Source organism: Petromyzon marinus, chromosome 77 (assembly GCF_048934315.1).
Source record: "Petromyzon marinus isolate PM22_M1 ecotype Great Lakes invasive population chromosome 77, UKy_Petmar_22M1.pri1.0, whole genome shotgun sequence".
Classification (NCBI taxonomy): domain Eukaryota; kingdom Metazoa; phylum Chordata; class Hyperoartia; order Petromyzontiformes; family Petromyzontidae; genus Petromyzon; species Petromyzon marinus.
In genome coordinates, this window is record NC_133743.1 from 4,984,995 (window position 1) to 5,007,050 (window position 22,056).

A 22,056-nucleotide genomic window follows, 5' to 3' on the forward strand; every position below is an offset into this window, starting at 1 on the left:
GTTCATGAGGCCATTTACATATACAAGCACAGAGACAATTTCCACCGAGAAGATGGATTCTGGCTTGGTAACCATTGGAAAGATGTTTTAAACCATTTCTGTTCTTAATTAATTGTATTTTACGATGACCATCAGACCTCAGCTCTTTCGCTGGCATTGACTCTCAACACCTCTCACACCACGGATAATGGTATGGTTTACAACATGGAGTATAACAGCGCCTCGCAGCTGTCTCTCTCCCCCTCCTCCATTCCGACCATGGATGAACTCGTCCGTCTGAACGGGGCTCGTAGCTATCTGTGGTGCGGAAGTTGAAGGTAAGAATCCACCCATTTTTACCCCATATAGCATTCATATATAACGACTTATTGTTGGTAGCTTAGCTGATTGGAGAATATATAGAGTAAATTGATAACATTGAGGTAGTTTTTTATTTAATTTGTTTTATTGGTTTACTATGTGGTATTCATTATATAGTGCAGTGTATACCCAGTTAGTGTTAATAGCTCAGCTTATTGAAGAATATATTGAGTACATTTATTATATTGATGTAATTTAAACTTAGGTTTTTCACATCGGTTAACTATATGATAGTCGAGTTGTTGCAGCCCCTTTGGCGTCCATGTACTAGGTGCCTCTGTAGATGTGTAGGCTTTGACTTTAATACAGCTATTTCTATGACCAGTCACAAGCTAATCACTCAGTTATTTCAATGCAAAGTTCTCCTGTTTAATTTATACTAGGTGCCTCTGTGGATGTGTAGTCTTTGACTTTAACATAGCCATTTCTGTGACCAGTCACAAGCTAATCACTCAGCTATTTCAATGCTAAATTATCCTGTTTGAGTTGTACTAGGTGTCTCTGTGGATGTGTAAGCTTTGACTTTAACATAGCTATTTCTAAGACCAGTCACAAGCTAATCACTCAGCTATTTCAATGCTAAATTCTCCTGTTTGATATGTAAACCCCTTTGTCAAGATGCCTCACTTCTCTAAACCAGCTTAAAAGACGCTAAAAATCTTAACAACGTTCATTGAAGCTCTGTCGTCCCGACAGGTCTGTTCCTTTCACCTGAAGAAGGCTATTTGTGTTGTGGCCGAAACGTCGTGAGAATTTTATCGTGTTATTTTATTTGATTAATTTATTATTTTATTCTCATTCTACGTGACTTTACTGAAAGAACCAAAGAAGATGAACCCTTGTACCCTCTGAAGGCTATAATAAATAGAGTGCCTCCTGCTCCTAGTGTCTCTGAGTGTATCACTACACGTGGATCGTAATGACAGTGGATGTACGCTCATTCTGAATTTTTACACAATGACGTTAAACTTCACATCTACCCTTCCTCCATGCTACATGCCGAAAAACCACTGCTTTGCTAACTAAACTGCAACGTCTTTTATTAATAAACCCGCATTTTCTAATTTTGCCCAAATTTTAACCTGGGTTGGATGTTGCCATCCTGCCGTGGAAACAATTACTCATTCGTGTCTCGAGCAGAAGATTGCAAGCCTTGTGTTAGAGAATGGCCCACTGAAGCTGTAATCACGGAGCTACTTCTGAGTACCATTCAAGTGCCCTCTCATCCACGTAATAAAGAGCAGGATCCTCCCTCCTGTAACGTTGGTCGTAACAATGTTCTTACTTCTTTGTGTTGTCAAGGACGACCGGGCTCACCTGGGTCTGTCTCACTGTCACACTCACCTCTATTCGTACACTCACTCATCTGGGTCTGTCTCACTGTTACACTCACCTCTCTACCACACTCACCTGGGTCTGTCTTACTTTAACACCACATTCCACAGACACTTACATTGGTCTGTCTCAATGTCACACTCATCTCTACCCACACACACTCACCTGAGTCTGTTTCACTCTCACTCATTTGTCTTCCTACACTCACTCACTTGGGTCTGTCTTACTGTCACACTCACCGCTCTACCCACACTAACCTGGGTCTCACTGTCTCACCTCCCTTCAAAAACACTGAATTCCTGCTGAACAACACGCGGTTCAACCCACAAGCACTTGGGAGAGCTACAGGGCTCACATGCCATGTCCTTCACAGTCCTGTAATGCGTTTTATTATTATTGCCCTAATTGAGTTTGGCAAAAGCCTGTGCGAGACTTTGAACAATGTACACACAGGACCGTCCATAGGGGTGCTATGCCAGGGGAAAATCCCAGCATGTGGGCCTCCGACGCCTTCAAATTCCACCGCAAGTATTACATCTGACACCCCCGTGACATTGAAGCGCAGGGCCTCCCAATGCTCGCGGCCCTGGGCGGTCGCTCCGATTCTCCGTATCCAAGGGGCGATTCTGTGTGCACAATGCAGACCTTGTAAAAACATGGTTTTATGATGGCCTCATGCAATTTAAGTACAGAACCACATTACTGCCATGTGATGGTTTATTTTTCGCAGTCATTGACGACCAGGCTGAGATCATGAACTCGCTAGACTTGAGAACCCACTTTGATCACAGGCGGGTGCCTGGATTCAAACCCAGTTACTCCGTGGTCCCACTTCAGTGCTCTGACCTCTCGGTCACTGGGCCGCCTCTAAACACCCCCCATGTTAAATACATAAGTAGCAACCTGTATCGTGAGCAGCAGCATTCTTTGAATACTCTGCCAAAACAATTTGAATTGTGGAGTGTTGGCACAATTTCGCAATTGCTTTATCATACCTCTGGTTGCAGGAATAATTTCTACAAGACCGAGTTCTAGAGAGCCCCTTTATAGGATGTTTTGTTTTACTCTTCCACATTGGGCAGATATTTTAGAAGATGGAGTACCCACACTTTAACACACCACACGCACCTTGCTGCTTGATTGTGGCATACCCATTTCTACTGATTGGTGGACAGAGGCAGGGGGTTTAAGAAACTCAAACATTTGTTTCAACTGCTGTGGCAGGAGGGGAACGGATGGGCAGTGGGGCAGGGAGGTAGAGGGGCAGAGGAGCAGAGGTGCAGTGGAGCAGAAGGGCAGTGGAGCATTGGAGCTGGGGAGCAGTGGAGCAGTAGGGCAATTGAGCAGATGGGCAGTGGGGCAGTGGGACAGCGGAGCAGAAGAGCAGTGGGCCAAATGGGTAGTAGGGCAGTGGGGTAGTGGAGCATTGGGACAGTTGGGCAGAGGGGCAATGGATCAATTGAGCAGTGGGGCAGTGGGGCAGTGGAGCAGTGGATCAGTGGGGCAGTGGAGTAGAGTGGCAGTGTTATGAAGGAGGCGAATCACCTATATATCTTTTCCCACCGACATTTGTATGTGCTCTAAAGAAGGACCATCTCTCAAAACGGCTCTCATTATATATTTGTCCTTGTACCTCCACACAGCTGGAAAACCGCACACCCGAGCCAAGGCACATTTAACCAACGCAGGCAGCGCTTGCAAGCAATTCAACGAGATTTTGTCATCATGGGTTTATTTTACAGAGTTTCTAGTTCAAACAACAACAATGGTATTTAACCGTATTATTTACAGGGTGCCCTGGGGCTTGCCATGTGGCAGGTGTCGTCCATTGTCCGATCCAGACCCCTCCAGCTCTCTCACCCTGGGTCAGCTGCCCCTTCCATGTCCTGGAAACCATGGCAAGGTCATCCCATGAGGACTGCCTGGATAAAAACCAGCATGGAAGGGGCCCAGGGTGGGGCCAGCTATGCTTTTGGGCTAGTCCCGTGTGTGGTGTGTGTGGTGTCTTGGTAGCAATCGTTCTCCACTTCAACAGCTGTGGTCCAAGTGGCAACGTCTCTTTGGGGAACCGTGTGGTAAGTGTGTGGCATGTATCACGGGGTGGGTGGGTAGTATGGTGATAGTGGTCATGGTTGGCACCAATCCACGACCACCACCATCACCCCTACTGAGTGGTGGACATGCCACCACAAAGCAGCATGCGGCGGAGGAATGAGGCGATCGCTCTTGCCACGTGAGCGAGGCCCCCTCGCTTCCTCTTCTTTCCCTGCATCACCTCCTCCACCACCTGCACCTCCTCCATCTCCTGCTCCTTTGTCTCGTCCTCCTCCATTTCATCTTCATCCTCCACCACCATCTTCTCCCCCTTCTCTGTTTTCTCCGTTCTCTCCTCCTCATCCTCCGCAACCTCCTCGTCCTCAGAGGTGGCAGAGGTGGTGGCGGTGGTGTCGGTGGTGGCGGTAGTGGTGGTGTTGGTTGCGTTGGTGGTGGTTGCCATGGCGGTGGTGGAGGTGGTGGCGGTAGCGTCAAGGGTGTCGGTGTCGGTGGCAGCAGTGGTGGTGGTGCTGGCGGTGGCTGAGGTGACAGCGGTGGTGGTGGCGTTGTCGGTGGAGTAAGTTGTGGTGGTGGTGGCAGAGGTGGTGGTTGCCGCGGTGGTGGCGGTGGCAGTGGCGTTGGTGTCACTGGCGGGGGTGGCAGTGGCGGTGGTGGCGGTGGCGGTGGTGGTGGCAGCGTTGCTGGCAGTGGTGGTGATGGTAGCACTCCTGACGGAGTACTGCTCCTCCTCAAGGTACTTCTCCTCCATGAGGTGCTTCTCCTCATCCTCCTCCAGACAGTTCTCATCAAAAAGCTTCATTTCACGAAGTCGTTTCTCCTCCGTGAAACACTTCACTTTAACGAGTCCCTTCTTGAGTAGATCGTCTCTGAAGCACGTCTCCTCTGTGCGGCACTTCACCCTTGCCAGGCGCTGCACCTCAAAGAGGCGCTCCTCTACCATGAGGCGTTTCACCGTCCGAAGGTCCTCCTGGAGACGCTTCACCCCGCTGAAGTCTTTCAACTCCCCAATTATCCTCTGTTCAAGCAAAGATCACCACATTAATATTCAGACATGCACATGCAAACAAAAATTAATGCCCACATGCACGCAAACATAAACGTACACATAAACCCAACACAAATGCATACTCACACATCTTTGTACAGATGCAGACATCCACGTTCACTCATTCAAACTCGCTTTTAACACTCGCATGAATATACACAGTCAAGAAAATTTCAAATCAAGATTGAATATATAAAATAATCCTGATAACATAACACCTTATCCATCAATACTTTTATCACATTGTACGTGTAGCCCTAACCCTTAATTATGCCAACCCCCACATAATCAAAATACATGTTACATCCTCAAATATCCTCACACACCCCATACATGCACTTAAGTCTGTGATCGACTGGGAATATTTCATAGCAATTGTTAGCAACAATCATCACTGGCAATAGTTTCCACAGAATGTTACATTATAAAGATCTGGTAGCCCATAATCTCGACAAATTTCACGCAGTGCCCATAGTGGGCAACTGGAATGGCTATTTCCAATCAACTGAACTAGCAGACGTAATTAATGTGACTGATTTATATCATTCTGTCCTCATTGGTAATAAATGACCAATGCATGAGTGGGATGGTGGAGAGATTGGCTGATGGTGTCTGGAGCTGGTTTTGATATACAGAGAGGTGAAGCAGAGGAATGTTCCAGAGAGATGGTGTCTTGTGATGTTATAGATTCATGATAAGGCTCTATGATGGTCTATTTAATTGGTGGTGGTGTGGTGAGAAAGGTGATGTGGAGAGATGGTGTGCTAGTTTTGTAGAGAATGTTGTGTATTTGACCCCCACAGACCCCATACACACCTTTGGGGAGCGATGCTTGTAACCTTGGCCTGGGAAAGGGTCCACTTTATCCATAATGTCACCCCAGGTGGTCGACTGGCGCGACGATTCCCGGCCTGCGAAGAGCAGACAGGTAATTCAAAGGACGAGTAATGAATTAGAGAACGAAGAACATGGAGTTTCACAGAACGAATTTTAAGATCCCTGTAATTAGCTCTTTCTACACAACAGGAGCTGCTATTGAGAAATATTCATCACATGGCAGTAAAACTTTCCAAGTCATGTTTTTGTGGGCATGCTGAGACCATTCATTCCATAAGCTTGAGACCCCAGTTTAAACAAAAATGGCTGAAATTCAGATATAAACCCATCGTTTTTGGAACACTCGATCATTACGTCTTCCCATCACCACCAAGCCATGTCTTCTCAAAGTAATTAATAAAGGAGCCTCCTCTGTATATAAGCCACGTGATGCAGGTATCTGGGACTTACCCTCATAGTCATCCACGATCGCAGCCCACTTGATTTGGCTATCCATGTTGTTGGGAAAGAGTAGATTCTGCGTGAAGTTGGATGGCCTGTGGAGTTTGGAACAACGCTAAGATTTAGCAACAATTTGAATCACTCATCTCAAATATTTCATATTTGGCCACTCACTGCACCAATCCCATCACTTCCATGCCTGTTGCTTTCAAGCCAACGCCCGCACTTGTTTGCCACTCATACGTGCTTCTGATCACTCACTCATCGATCCACACAAACATGTTTATTCCACCAGCCTATTACATTAAACATAATCGCCAAACTTAATGATATTTAATCCACACATACATGTTAATGTACAGCCCATTTGCATTAATCGAATTCTTGATAAACAAAAAAAACCCTATGCCTTGTAGGTCATAAGGGTCATATGACCTTACTTGAATTATTTGTTATAACCCGAGCATGACGTCGTGGGTCACGTGATGTCAGAGACACCACCCATGTGGCTGTGACATCACAGATTAGAGACAACTATGGCAGCAGCTGGGGTCTGAACATGAAGGCAGACTCCTCCCCAATGCTGAATAACATTCAATGCATAAAATGTAGGGCACAATTGTGCCAGCAATCAGAAAAAAATAATTGTAGATATGTTATTCTTACTCTGAGATTTAAAAAGTTAGTCATTAATTTTAAAATGCTGACTCGCTTATGTCTAAACAGTGACAGTAAAAGCAACATATCAGGGCATGCCAAGTAACCTATCTAGCAGTCCTAATTTGATTGCACAAAATACAAATACCAACATATCAACAATAATGAGGCTTTAGTTTGCGGTCAAAATGTAAAATAAAGATAAACAACACTCATCGTCAACAGGGACGCTCACCTCGTTGAGGATTCGCTCTCCAACGTCGTCTGCAGCTGCTCCCTCGTGCGCATTCCTCTCGACTGGCGGTGGAGGCGTGGCTATGACGTACAATAAATGACGTCACTTCCGCGAGGCTCCGCCCCCACGCGCACAGCTGCCGCACCACGTGGTGCAGTGCGGTTGGTGGCCGTGGGTGGTGATGATGATGGGTGATGATGATGGGTGGTGGTGGTTGATGATGGTGGGTGGTGATGATGGTTATAGATGGTGATGGGTGGTGATTATGATGGGTGCTGATGGCTGTTGATGATGATGGTTGATGGGTGATGATGTGTGTTGATGATGGTCGGTGGTGGTGGTGTTGATAGGTGGTTGATGATGATCGGTGGTGATGATTGTGATAGATGGTGATAATGATGGTTGGTGATGATGGTGGGTGTTCATGCTGATAATTGGTGTTAATGATGTAAGGTGGTGATCACGATGGGTGGTGATTATGATGGGTGATGATGCTGATTTGTGGTGAGGATAATGATGGGTGATGGTGATGTTGGGTGGTTGGTGGCAATGATGATGATGGTGGTCCCTGATAATGGGTGGTGGTGATGATTAGTCATAGTGATAATCATGGTTGATGGGTGGTGGTTATGATAGGTAAAAGTGATGATGGGTGGTGCTGATGATTGGTCATGGTGATAATGATGGTTGATTGGTGGTGGTTTTGATAGTTGGAAGTGATGAAGGGTGGTAGTGATGAAGGGTGGTGATCATGATGGGTGGTGATGATGGGTGATGATGATGATTGGTGGTGATTGGAGATTGGTGGTGATTGGAGATTGGTGGTGATTAGTGGTGATTGGTGATTGTTGTGATTGGTGGTGATTGGTGATGATTGGTGATTGGTGGTGATTTGTGATTGGTGGTGATTGGTGATTGGTGGTGAAAGGTGATTGGAGATTGGTGGTTATGGATGGTGTTTGGTGGTGATTGGTGATTCATGGTGATTCATGGTGATTGGTGGTGATTGATAGTGATTGGTGATTCATGGTGAGTGGTGGTGATTGGTGATTGTTGGTGATTGGTGATTCGTGGTGAATGGTTGTTATTGGTGTTTGGAGATTGGTGTTGTTTGGTGGTGATTGGTGATTAACAGTGATTGGTGGTGATTGGTGTTTGGCGGTTGGTGGTTATTGGTTGTGATTGGTGATTAACGGTGATTGGTAATTTGTGGTATTTGGCGATTAGTGGTGATTGGTGGTTCTTGGGTGGCAGTTGTGGTTGCTTGGGGGTGGTGGTGGGTGGTGGTGGTTGGAGGGTGGTGGTGGGTGGGTGGTTGTGGGTGGGTGGTTGTGGGTGGGTGGTTGTGGGTGGTGGTGGTTGGTGGTGGTGGTTGGTGGATGGTGGTGGTTGGTGATATTGGGTGATTGATCATGATGGGTGGTGGTGATGATGGGTCTGTGGTGGTGATGATAGGTGATGGGTGGTTGTGATGAAGGATGGTGGTCATGATGGGTGGTGATGTGTGACGGTGATGTTGGGTGGCGATGATGATGGATGATGATGATGGATGATGATTATGTGATGATGAGCGGATGTGGTGGTTGTGGTTGGTGGTGGTTGTAGTTGTTGGTGGTTGTGGTTGGATGAGTTGGTCGTTGGTTGTGGATGGTGGTGGTTGGTGGTGATTGGTTGTGGGTGGTGGGTGGGGGTGGGTGGTGGTGGGGATGGGTGGTGGTGGGTGGTGGTGGGTGGTGGTGGTTGGTGGGTGGGGATGGGTGGTGGTGGTGGTTTGTGGGTGGTGGTGGTAGTGTTTGGTGGTGGTGGTTGGTGGTAGGTGGTAGTTGGTGGGTGTTTGTGGGTAGTGGTGGTTATGGTGGTTGGTGGGTGGTGGTTGGTGGATGGTAGTGGTTGGTGGGTGGTGGTGGTGGTTGGTGGGTGGTGGAGGTGGTAGTGGGTGGTGGTGGGTGGTTGTTGGATGTGGATGGTAGGTGGTTGGTGGTTGGTGGAGATGCGTGGTGGGTGATGGTGGGTGGTGGTGGTGGGTGGTGATGGCTGGTGGTGGGTGGTGGTGGGTGTTGCGTGGTGCTAGGTGGTGGTGGATGGTGGTGGGTAGTGGTGGGTGGTGGGTGGTCGTGGGTGGTGGTTGGTGGTGGTGGGTGGTGGTGGTGGTGGTTGGTGGTGAGTGGTGGATGGTGGAGGTGAGTGGTGGTGGGTGGTGGTGGGTGGTGGTGGGTGGTGGTGGGTGGTTGGTGATGATGATTTATAATTGGTGCTGTTGATGATAATGATGATTGGTGCTGGTGATGATGATGATTGCTGTTGATGATAATGATGATTGGTGCTGGTGATGATGATGATTGCTGCTGGTGATGATGATGATTGGTGCTGGTGATGATGATGATTGGTGCTGGTCATAACGCTGATGATTCGTGCTGGTGCTAATGATGATTATTGGTGCTGGTGATGACGACTGATGATTGGTGATGACAATGATGATTATTGCTGATGCTGGTGATGATGATTGGTGCTGGTGATGATGATTGGTAATGAAGATGATGATTGTTGCTGGTGATGATGATTGGTGCTGGTGATGATGATTGGGGATAATGATGAGCATGATGATGAGTGCTGGTGCTGGTTATGATGATGATGATGATTCGTGCTCGTGAAGATGATCATGATTGCTGCTGTTGATGATGATTATTGGTGCTGGTCATGATGATGATGATGGTTCGTGCTGGTCATGGTGATGATGATGATTGGTCCTGGTGCTGGGGATGATGATGATGATTGGTGCTTGCCATGATGATGATTATTGGTGCTGGTTATGATGATAATGGTTCGTGCTGGTGCTGGTGATGATTATTGGTGCTGGTGATGATTGGTGATGGTGATGATGATGATGATGATTATTATTATTATTGGTGCTGGTGATAATGAAAGGTTGGATTCATAATTGCCCGGTAGAATGAGTATATAATGGCCAGGTAGGGTGGGGTCACTCACCAACTCATCCACTCATCTTGTGTGTGGTGATCCACCAACCCCCGTCTAGATTTCAGGCGCCCTCCCCAAACCGCAATTAGACTCATTCACTCGCCCACGCACTCAATCACTCACGCACCCACTCATTTACTCACCCACCCCCTCATTCACTCACCCACGCACTCATTCACTCGCCCATGCACTCATCAACGTACACACCCACTCATTCACTCACCCATACACTCATTAACTTACAGACCCACTCAATCACTCGCCCATGCACTCATTCACTCACTCTCCCACTCATTAACTCACCCACCCACTCATTCACTCACCCACTCACTCATTCACTCACCCATACACTCATCAACTTACCCACCTACTATTTCACTCACCCACTACTCAACCACTCACCCACCAACTCGTTCACTCACCCATTAATCATTAACTCACCCACCCACTCATTCACCCCCCCCCCCCCACTCATTCGCTCACCCACCCACCCACACATTCACTCATCCAACTATTCATTCACTCACCTACACACTCATTCACTAACTCAACCACTCACCCACCCACTCATTCACTCACCCACCCACTCACTTATTCACCAACCCATCCACTCATTCACACAACTATCCTTCTGTTCACTAACCCACCCAATCCACTCATTCACTCACCCACCCATTCACTCACCCACCCTTTCACTCACACACCCATCTACTCATTCACCATCACATCTACTCATTAACTCACCCACCCACCCATTCACTCACCCAACCACTCATCCACTCACTCATTCACCCACCCACTCATTCACTTACCTAACTACTCATTCACCCACCCACTCACTCACTCATTCAGCCATCCACTCATTCACTCACCCACCCACTCATTCACTCACCCACCCAAAGACAAAGGTTCCCACAGGACAGCCTGCACAGACTGTCGGGGAAAGTGCTGTCAGTAGCGAGCAGCGCTTCCTATGAAGGCCGCCACTGTGGGCACACGAGGTGGGTGAGGGTGGTTGTCACCACCACCGCGCCACGGCCGCCTTTGTCTCTCTCCCCTTAGCGACGACGTCCACCGCTACGCATCACGGCACCTGGTGGCTCATTTGAGGCCGAGTCGACCTAGGGAAGGAGGCCACCACCAGCGGCACCGGTACCTAGCCTGGCACAGCAGCAGACAACCCATGTCACCTGCTGGGCCTATCCGTGACCTCCTCCTCATGCACCTAGCCTGGCACAGCAGCAGTCAACAAATGACACCTGCTGGGCCTGTCCCGTGACCTCCTCCTCATGCACCTAGCCTGGCACAGCAGCAGTCAGCCAATGGCACCTGCTGGGTCTGTCCTGTGACCTCCTCGTGGACCTAGCCTGGCACAGCAGCAGTCAACCCATGGCACCTGCTGGGTCTGTCCCGTGACCTCTTCCTCATGCACCTAGCCTGGCACAGCAGCAGCAGCAGTCAACCCATGTCACCTGCTGGGTCTGTCACGTGACCTCCTCCTTATGCACCTAGCCTGGCACAGCAGCAGCAGTCAACCCATGGCACCTGCTGGGTCTGTCCCGTGACCTCCTCCTTATGCACCTAGCCTGGCACAGCAGTAGCAGTCAACCCATGGCACCTGCTGGGTCTGTCACGTGACCTGCTGCACCTCGCCCGGCACCGCACGCGCCGTGGTGACGTCACCGTCGCTTCGTGACGAGTGGAGGGGAGGGGGTGAGGGGGGGGGCAAGGGGGTGACGTCACGCGTCTTCAAAAGCGCGGGAAACCCCCCACCCCCGTCTCGCCCCAGCAATGGCGGCTGTCTCTGAGTCGTCCTCGCGGCTTCCTCCGCCCGCGATGGCGCCTCGGGCACCGCGGGGCCACGCGGATCGACATCGGTGAGGGGGATGTGCGCGTCTCGCTGCTCCTCACCACCTCGTCAACCTCCACCTCACCTCGTCTCCCACTTCACCCATCACCTCGTCTCTCCTCACGCAGCACCTCACCTCGTCTCTCACACATCACCTCACCTCGTCTCTCCTCACCCATCACCTCACCTCGTCTCACCTCACCCATCACCTCACCTCGTCTCTCCTTACCCATCACCTCACCTCGTCTCTCCTCACCCATCACCCCACCTCGTCTCTCCTCACCCATCACCCCACCTCGTCTATCCTCACCCATCACCCCACCTCGTCTCTCCTCACCCATCACCTCACCTCGTCTCTCCTCACCCATCACCTCAACTCGTCTCTCCTAACGCAGCACCTCACCTCGTCTCTCCTCACCCATCAACTCACATCGTCTCTCCTCACCCATCACCTCACCGAATCTCACCTCACCCATCACCTCACCTCGTCTCTCCTCACCCATCACCTCACCTCGTCTCTCCTCACCCATCACCTTAACTCATCTCTCCTCACCCAGCACCCCACCTCGTCTCTCCTCACCCATCACCTCACCTCGTCTCACCTCACTCATCACCTCACCTAGTCTCTCCTCACCCATCACCTCGTCTGTCTCCTCACCCATCACCTCGTCTCACCTCACCCATCACCTCACCTCGTCTCTCCTCACCTCACCTCGTCTCTCTCCTCACCCATCGCCTCGTCTCCCACCTCACCCATCATCTCACCTCGTCTCTCCTCACCCATCACCTCACCTCGTCTCCCACCTCAACCATCACCTCACCCATCACCTCACCCATCACCTCACCTCGTCTCCCACCTCACCCATCACCTCACCTCGTCTATGAGATGTTAACTACCTCGCCTGGTATCCAGGAGGTCGTAGGTGCGATGGCGACCCTGACGCCTGCTGCTGTATATTTGGAGTCTGCGTCTCTCATCAGGGTTACGGATCTGGGGCACCTCCTCACCCTTCCGTAGCCCGGGGGACTGTCTCTACACACAACTTAAATCTTTACTTGAAGCTTTCGTGACTGCAGGAATTAATATTCTTGGGGCTTTTGGTAAAGTCACGTAGATAGGTAAAGAAAAAATAACAAAAAAACTACGACGTTTCGATCGCAACACAAGCAATCGTCATCAGGAGGAAACAAGGAGGGGGAAAGCTGCTGATGCAGGCCGTTTTAAAAGTCTTTGACGACCGCTTTTGTTGCGATCGAAACGTCGTAGTTTTTTGTTATTTTTTGCTACTTTCTTTGAACCTATCTACGTGGTGACTTTATCGAAAGACCCAAGAATACAAATACAACTTATTGGGTAGTCAGAATTCATCAGCACCAACCTGTATGTTGAACCTCTTTAGCGCCGTACGTAGCCAACCGTGCAAATCTGTAGGTCTCTCTGGGTGTCTATAATGTGACCCATTGTTACTAAAAAAATTGTGGCAACGAAGTGACACATGGTAATAAAACCAACAGTTAAAATGTGTTGGATTTAGTAATGGCATGCCAAATGATGAGTTATATAGCCTGAAAAATAGGGTAAATACAAATAGATTTTACAAGGAAAAGTGATTTATATTTACCAAATATCTGAGCAATGGTAATTTAGATTTACTAAATATTTGGTGGAATCTGATTAATATTTATTAATGATCTGGGTGAAATTGATTTACATGTACTAATTGTCTGGGTGAAATTGATATAAGCTTACTAAATATCTTAATCAATGATTTGGATTTATTAAATAAAATACTTAATGTCTGTTGCCATAACATTTATATTTCTAATCCACCCAATAGCATGCCTTCATGGTGCCACAATTCACTTATGTTAAGTCAACCGAGCACCATGAAAAAGATAAGAACTATGAAAAGGAACAGCAGGTTAACATTTATTTGTGCAATTTTGTCTCAACATGTTTATCCAACATATTACAAGTACAAAAGAATGAGGGGCTATGAAAAAACAAAGACAGAAATCATGTATCTGTACAATAGGGATACAATACCTGAAGTCTATTAATGATTTGTGGGCATTACAGGCACAGATTACTTTTTTGGATGTGATTCAAGGTTTTAGTCTTATTAGTGCATTTAAATTACGACAATCTTTAAAAAAAAATCTGTAAAGATACTTTCATAATATTTCTTTCTTATGTGCGCAAATTGAAATCCTAAGGGCCAATGTGTTTATAAAACAGCTAAAAGAGATTAAAACATCACGTGAATTGATCCCCAATCCAGGTGGACCTATCTTTTTTAACATGCACAATTCAAAGCATGGCTTCCTAACAAGTAAACTAGCACAGCCTACAGATGTTCCTTGCATCTTACATCTATTCCTGTCGAACAAACACTTGCAATGGCCTAGGTCAGCGTCACATCAGAAGAAATCACAATGTTAGAACACCAAAGAAACAGCCAAAAAAATTAAAGCAAACATTAAACAAAAATAAAGATGGCTTTAAATGACAAATCGGTGCATTCTCTGATAGCCTATCAGATGTATAGGCCTATAACGCAGAACTTTGACAGTCAGACTCAGTTATTAGAAACTATAAGCTACCTCTGCATAACAAGCTTTTAAGCGCTGTCTACTACTGCACTGACCTCTCGCTCCTTTGCTTGAATAGGCCTGTAAAAACAGGGACCTGAACAGTTAGAACAGTGACTTAACAATTCCCTTTCATTTTGCAAGGGTCGCTTTTCTAAAGCTAGTAGTTTATTCTTGAGGCTGTTCACTTTTGGGGACAGCTTCGAACAATCCAGCTCGAGGGGGAGTTTCTGGAAGACTTCCAATGTGTAGCTGAGCTCCTTGGGATAGGCAAGATTCAATGCATAAGCCAACCCAACGAGCATGAAGCAAGTCCTTGGAAAGTTACCCAGAGCAGTCAGAACTTTCATGCCCTCTACCACGATACCGATGTCTTCGGGACCTTCTGAAGTATTAGTCTTGATGTTGTAGATTTTTATCCTTTGTAGAGCAAGGTCCTGCGACACAGTCTTCACCAGCATCCTGAAATAGCAAGAACAATGTTTAGTTCAGACTGTACAGCCAAAGGAGAAGGTCAAAATGTAACATCCCCCAAATGGCTTCCAACCCTTTGGACATGAAAAACTGGGGCTCTCATAGCTATTGCACATATTGCACCCCATTCACATCAGTGTTTTTGAAAAATCTGAGATAATGTACTTGTGTAGTGAGTTCCGGAGACACTTGTAGAGGCCACGTATTTATTACACACACCCCACTAACTACTGTACACTAACTACTCGTACAGCCTCTCTCACGTATTTCTTCCACACAGCCTATCATATGCCGCCGACGTAGCATGCCTACCCCGACTACGCTCCAGGTCCTCCGGCTATGATACCTTACGGGAGGCTGTCTGACCTGACCCAGCCAAGGTACAGGTCCAACCACTGGCTCCTCAGACCTGGCCCTTACAAGGACATCAGGTAAGAGAGTCCCAGGGTCCACCACTGGCCTCACAGAGCCCCGGCTCTTACAAGGACAGCGGGGTTAGGGGTCCAAAGTCCTACTCTAGCAGGTCTTCAGGCTTCGGTCTTCATCTACCACGAACCTCTGCAGAGGTCCGCCTTATATACGGTTCTCAGCCGAGGGGCGGGGCTCTGTGGGATCGTAGAACACCCCACAGCCCCCACCCGTTGAGAGGGGCTGCGGGGGATTCTAGAACCACCCCACAGCCCCCACCCGCTTCTGGGTTGCCTGTCGTTGTAGGCAAGTGCAGCCGCAGCCCACAGTGGAGCCATGCCTTGTGACCCACGGTCCATTTGTGGTTGGAGGTATGTCGGCCTGTCAATCGTTCATTGGCGAGCTGCCTCTTGGTCGTGTTCGTCAATGCAGCCTCCCGTGCTTCCCGGAGCCTATCGAGGTTGAACCAGAGCGATTCCTCGATTCTATTAGCATCTTTGGAGGGGACCAAGCCCAATTGGGCCTCAACAGGGGGTTCGTTGTCACGGCCATACATAGGAAAACAGGTGAAAACCCCGTTGATGCGTGGGGGGGCCTCACAGAAATGCTCAGCAAATCTGAAAACCTTTTCCTGGGGGTCGGAGATTGGATCACCATTTCTTCCCCTAATGATGGTAATTGGTGTGGCGCTGCAGGTTACTTTTTTGATGGAGTTAAATAGGGAGTTGTGATCGCGGGCCACTGAGGCAGACTCCATCTCCGTAGCAACCCGCGACCACCACCCATCCTTGCAGCGCCTCACGGCTCTCCGAACCTCCGAGCGAAAGCGGTAAGCCTCATCATTCTCTGACGTGGAATGCTATAGCCGATGAGAGTGGGCCTGTCGCTTTTTCTCAACCATCCTGAACACCTCTTTTGTCAGCCAGGGTCTCTGGGGAGGTCTGGACCGCGTACCCAAAGCAGCCATTGCAGCTGCATGAGTCACAGTCCTAAACCTCGCCGATTTACCCTCGACATCAGGAGGAGTAGGGGACGATGCCAACCCCAGCCGCACGCGGTGATGAAATTCTCACTTGCAACTTTCATCAGCTGAGACCAGGCCACTTTAGGTTGGAATGGGGTCCTGGGTGTACACCCACCACCGGAGTGGAAGAATGGCAGGTGCATCTTACAGATGACTAGTCGATGGTCAGAGGGCAGATCAGCTCCACGGTAGGTCCTGGTGTCAAGTACATGGGCATCCACTGGTCCGTCGCTATGTAGTCCAGCAGATGTTCTTGCCTGGACCCGGCATGCATCCATGATGTTGTGTGGATGCGCCAATGCCAGAACAATGTGTAGGTAATTACAAGCCCATGGGCTGCACAAAAATCTAGCAGCCTCCTAGCGTTATTTAGCTGATCTGGCTCATGCCCTCCAATCACTCCAGACCAGGTGCCAGCATCATGACCAACTCGGGCATTGAAGTCACCCAACAAGATGACTCTATCCCGAGGGGCCACTTTAGCTAGCACCTGTGACAGGAGGTAATAGAAGGCATCTGACTCATCGGCTTTGCCTGTATCCCTCCACGGATGTTCGTCTTCGGTGGGGGCATAAGTAACCACGACCACCAATCCTCGCCTCTGATTGATGGGAAGGCGAGCCCAAAGTAGCCTGGGGCTTACAGCTTCCCCACACCTCACCGCCACGCTCCCACGCCCCCTTCATTCTTCTGTTCAAAAAGAAGAGCCACGCCCTGTTGTTTGGCAGTCTGCTGCCCCGAGTAGAGGACTCTCCACCCCTCATGGTGACAGGAGCCAGAACTGGTCCACCGGACCTCCTGAATGCCACAGATATTCAGGCGGTACCGGTCCAGCTCCCAACAGAGGAGTGGCAGCCCCTCCTCCGCAGTGAGCGTTCGAACATTCCACGTGGCCAAACGAAGTGGCTTTTCATTGTTTCTGGAGGAACCCCGAGATTCAATCTCCTCGCTCCGCCAATTGGGGTTTGGCCAGGAGACGTCATAGACGCCTGTCCCCCCGGGGCCTCCAGCACAAGCTTATTAGTTACATATTTAAGTCGTAGTTTCGTGGTAATCTTTTGAAGGTGGAGGGGTTACCAGCCCCTCGCACCCGTCCAGAGCCCCCGTTTAACCCCTGTGGTGGTCACAGACGCCATGAGGGGAGGAGCCATTCGGAATTAGCCCTCCGCCCAAAGCACTGTCCACGATAGAGTTGCCCGTTCGGCACCGTGAGGAGGTAGGGGTTGTTTTGCCGGACAGGCACCCACACACACACACACACGTCAGGCCACTCACATTGATTGTCCACATAGAAGCTGCAACCAAAATCGGTGACTCTCATGTGGCCGGCCTGAGAAAGCATCACGTTGTCCTGGACGCACACAGGGAGGCGAGGGGAGGTCACGCTCAGAGGTTGCCCTGAGAGCAGTCAGCCAGCAGTGGATCGAACCACAGCACGACCACGAACAACGACAAAGGCAAAGGTGCCCTCGTGCAGCCGCTAGCAGGCTGTAGGGCCAAGTGCTGTTAATAGTAGCGAGTAGCAGAACTGCCTATGAAGGCTGTCACTGTTGCACACACAGAGGGGGTGGGTGGCCAGTACCACGCCCGGCCGCTTTTGTCTCCCCCATTGGGCGATGTTTACTACACACCACCGCTACACCAGGAGCGAGCGTGAGAGCGTCGTGGGGAGCGTGCGCGCCCCCAGAGTGCCCTCCGCTCTCACCGGCTTGGATGACCGCGTGGACGATGCCGTGGGACTTGGCGTGGGCCAGGAAGTGGACGATGCCCCTGGTGTACGACCTCAACGCGGCGTCGTCGATGCGCCAGATCACCGCTCGCTTGCTCAAGTCGTAGAGGCTATCCCGGCAGCGGCAGCAGCAATGACGACGATAACGATGATGACGATAATGAAGATGATGATGACAATGATGATGACAATGACGATGACAATGACGATGACGATGACAATGACGATGACAATGACGATGACAATGACGATGACAATGACGATGATAATGACGATAATGATGACGATAATAACAATGGTGATGATGCATTCTTCAACAGCTCCAGCACGATACAGTTGTGTCCGCGGAAGTGGAACGAGAGCAGGACGCAGATGACGCCGTGCAGCCCAGCACTGCCCTCCCCCTGCAGCTCTGTGATCACCTTCAGCTCCATCCTCTGCATCTCCATCTTGGTAGGGCTGCGTGCACACAGCAAGTCTGTGGGTCTCTGTGGGTATCTATGGGTGTCTATGGGTGTCTATGAATCTCTATGTGTGTCTGTGGGTCATAGTAGTTTTACAGCGGTAATTATCTTAGTGAGATAGTTTCAGTTTATAGTTAGAGAGTTTTACGGAGGTTATTATCATTATTGTTTACTATTATACTCATTATTTTGTAACCATGTTGTATTTACTTCCATGTATTATCTATTATTGTATTCATTTCTAATTATGACTGTGGCCGCTGTGTTACGACCACCACCAACAACACCACCAGCACCCACCCACACCACCACCACCAACCCCATCACCCCTGCCCCAACCCACTTGATGGGCAGTGCCAGCATCTTGACAGCCACCAGGAATCCCATATTGTGCTCCACGCACCGCAGCACCACTCCCTGCCCTCCCTCGCCAATTTTCTCTTGCACCTCGAAGCGGTATTGGTGCTGGTCCTGGGGTATCTAAAAAGCAGCAGCAGCAGCAGAAGCGGCAGCAGCGCCACCACGGCCAGTCAGTCACAATCACGATGGGAATGTTTAACGCTTAGTGGTAGGAGCAGCAGTGGTAGTAGTGGGTAGTAGTAGTAGTGTCTGTTTGTCTGCGTGCCTGTGTGTGTGCGCCTGTGTGTCTGTGTGCCTGTATGTATGTGTCCCTGTGTGTGTGTGCGCATCTGCATGCCTGTGTGTGTGTGTGTGACTGTCTGTGCGAGTCTCACAGGGATATAGTTGTGGGTCTCTGTGGGTGTCTCTGTGTCTGTGCGTCTCACTGGGATGTAGCTGTGGGTCTCGATTGGTGCCTTTGTGAGTCTATGGGTATCTCTGTAGATCTGTATGGGTGTCTCTCTGGGTCTCTGTGGGTGTCTCTGTGAGCATAAGCGGGATGTATTTGTTTTCTTGGTCGTCGTAGCCAGAGGTGCCGCCAGAAATTCTGGGCCCTATGGAAACCAAAATTTCTGGGCCCCCTACATTTTTTACAGATAAAATTTAACCCAATAAACATGCCCAGTATACTTTCAAGAATATGCTTAGCACATTGCATAGTTAAAATGTCTAAAGATGAGTACAAAGCCTACAAAAACAAGAAACAAATATAGAAATATGTACTTGTTTACATAAAAGGGAGAACATTTATTATCTCAATTGCAATTGCAAGCACAACAGAACATAATGTACACATTTTGACATACTTTACATGAACAAGCTTTAGCTGGGTCAAACTGCTCAATCAGGAAACATCAGCTAGAACTAACCCATAATTAAATCAGTCCAGGAATAAAACTAGCTAGGCCAAAAGGGCTCAAAATGAAGACACACCAGGAGTAATGCCAGGCCTAAACCAGTCCAGGACTAAACAAGTACTGAACCAGACATCAACTGTTTGTTATCCAGGTCTAACAAAGTTATGTTCAACATCACTTTATAATGGCCCAGCGGCATGTCTTTCTGCTGGCAAAATCACGTATCAAATAATCAAAGTTCAGCTTTCTTGCCAGTTTGCTTTCAATGGATAGTATGGCAAGGTGACAAAGTCTATCCTGCAATATAGCAGACCTCAGATAATTTTTTATAAGTTTCAGCTTATTGAATGCTCTCTCGCCACCAGCAACGGTCACAGGCAGTGTGCAAAATATTCGCAAAACTATGCAGACCTGCCCAAAAATACTCTGCAGTTGCATCTTGTAAATGCTGTTAAGCAGATAAATTGGTGACAGACACCCTGGGAAAGTGGCCCTATATACAAAGTTGAGGTGTCTGACTTCATCTTCAAATTCACAAGTCAGATCAGTATTGTATTTTGATATCAATGGCTTGCATACAGAATGGATTTGATCATCACGTAACTGACCAATTTTTACAACTACAGAAAACTGATCCAAGATCTCAGCTGTTGTGGCAAACCTGGTACTTAAGTCATTGATTATGTGGTCCATCATGGGAAGAAACACAGTGTTTTTGAATATGGTGTCTGCACTGTGCTCCCTTGCTCCCTCTACCTCTGTCTCATCGTGAAACCGTTTTCTTTTCCTCTGGCGGCTGAATCCTGACCTGAACAGAGGGTTAATGCTCATCTGTTGGGCAACAAGTGATGCTTCAGAAAAGAAACTCTCCCATTCATCCCTCAGATGTTGCTTCTCTCCTGCAATGCTCTGATATTTTCTGCTTCTGTCTCAAGAGTTAATTTCCCTGACTGGAGAATAATATGCCTTTTGTCAATGGCTTGCAGAACTTTGACCCAAACAGTCAACAGAAAACAGTATCATAAGTTTCAAAATATTTTTTAGGCCACTGGCTTCAGACCGAGCCTCTGGTGTCAGACTGCAGGTTGAGAGGATGGCATCAAGAGCTTCTAGGACACTGGGCAGGTGCTTGGCTATAGGTTGAACAGCCTTAACCCTTGCACTCCACCGAGTGTCTGACAGACGATGTAAAGTGCAACCCGTTTTTGCCTTATAGATGGCCCATCGCTCTGGGCTGGCACTAACAAGTGCATAAAGGCGATTGACAAAGCCAAAAAGTTGGTAACCTCTGGACTTGATTGAGCTGCATGCACACCAACAAGGTTCAGAGTATGAGACGCACAAGGGACAAAAGTAGCCAGTTTATTTTTTTAATAATTGGGCTTGAACCCCCTTGATTTTTCCAGACATGTTTGCCCCATTATCATAGCCTTGGCCCCTGTTAAGCACATTTATAATCATGTCTGCAATCACACTTCCTGTTTTTTTGTGAAAATCTTTAAACTCCAAAAACCTTTCAACAACCTCCCATATCTTGTTTTCTTTATCAAAACCTACATATCGTAAGAGTAATACATTTTGCTCTGTATGTGAAATATCAGGAGTAGCATCGCATATGACTGAATAATAGACTGATTCCTCCCTTTCCTTAAGAATACTACTTAACACTCGTTTTCCACATGACTCAATAAATTCGTTCTGAATATCTGAGCTTAAATAGTGTGTTAATCTTGTTCCTGTTTTTTTGTCTCTGACTTTTTGTAGATGTCCGTTGAGTAGTGGGTCATAATGGGACAGGAGCTCAAGGGTGCCCATGAAGTTGCCATTATGAATGTCCCCCAAGTCTTTTGTTTTACCCCTAAAGGGTAAATTTCAAGAGGCCAAGAACAAGGTTACATCTAGTATCCTCTTCAGAATAGCTCTATTTTTGTCTATTTCTGTTTGTATGAGCTTCTTCAGCTTGCTGTCTATTCCCCCAGGGACAGCTGCCATTACAGACTGTTGTAAGGTTTTCCATTTTAAGTAGCACTCCCTGTTTGCTTTGCTGCTTTCGTGGTTAGGGAATTTATCATACATTCGACGCCATGTTATGTCTTTGATTTTATAACCATGTTGACTGCTTAGTGCGCTAATACAAGGTTTCTTTAGCTCATGACCAAATAATACACAAGGAATACAAAATAGTGCATTTGTGCTTTGGCTGTAAATGATCCAGTCTCTCTTAATCTTTTCCCTGCAATTTCCTGACTTTGTGTACTTGAGGTATTCGGGGAAGGCTTTACCTTTTGAATCATGTGGCATTTCTTGTTCTTTATC

The 22,056-nt window shown here is 48.2% G+C and overlaps 1 long non-coding RNA gene across 1 annotated transcript in view; it reads left to right on the forward strand.

Annotated features, from left to right (window-relative positions):
- The window catches only part of LOC142907323 (uncharacterized), a 60,777-nt gene extending 39,304 nt beyond the window's left edge, over window positions 1-21,473 (forward strand). Inside the window, exon 2 of the long non-coding RNA XR_012930948.1 lies at window positions 18,341-21,473. This is a non-coding gene — a long non-coding RNA (uncharacterized LOC142907323). The remainder of the gene's footprint in view (window positions 1-18,340) is intronic.
- The last annotated feature ends 583 nt before the right edge of the window (window positions 21,474-22,056 follow it).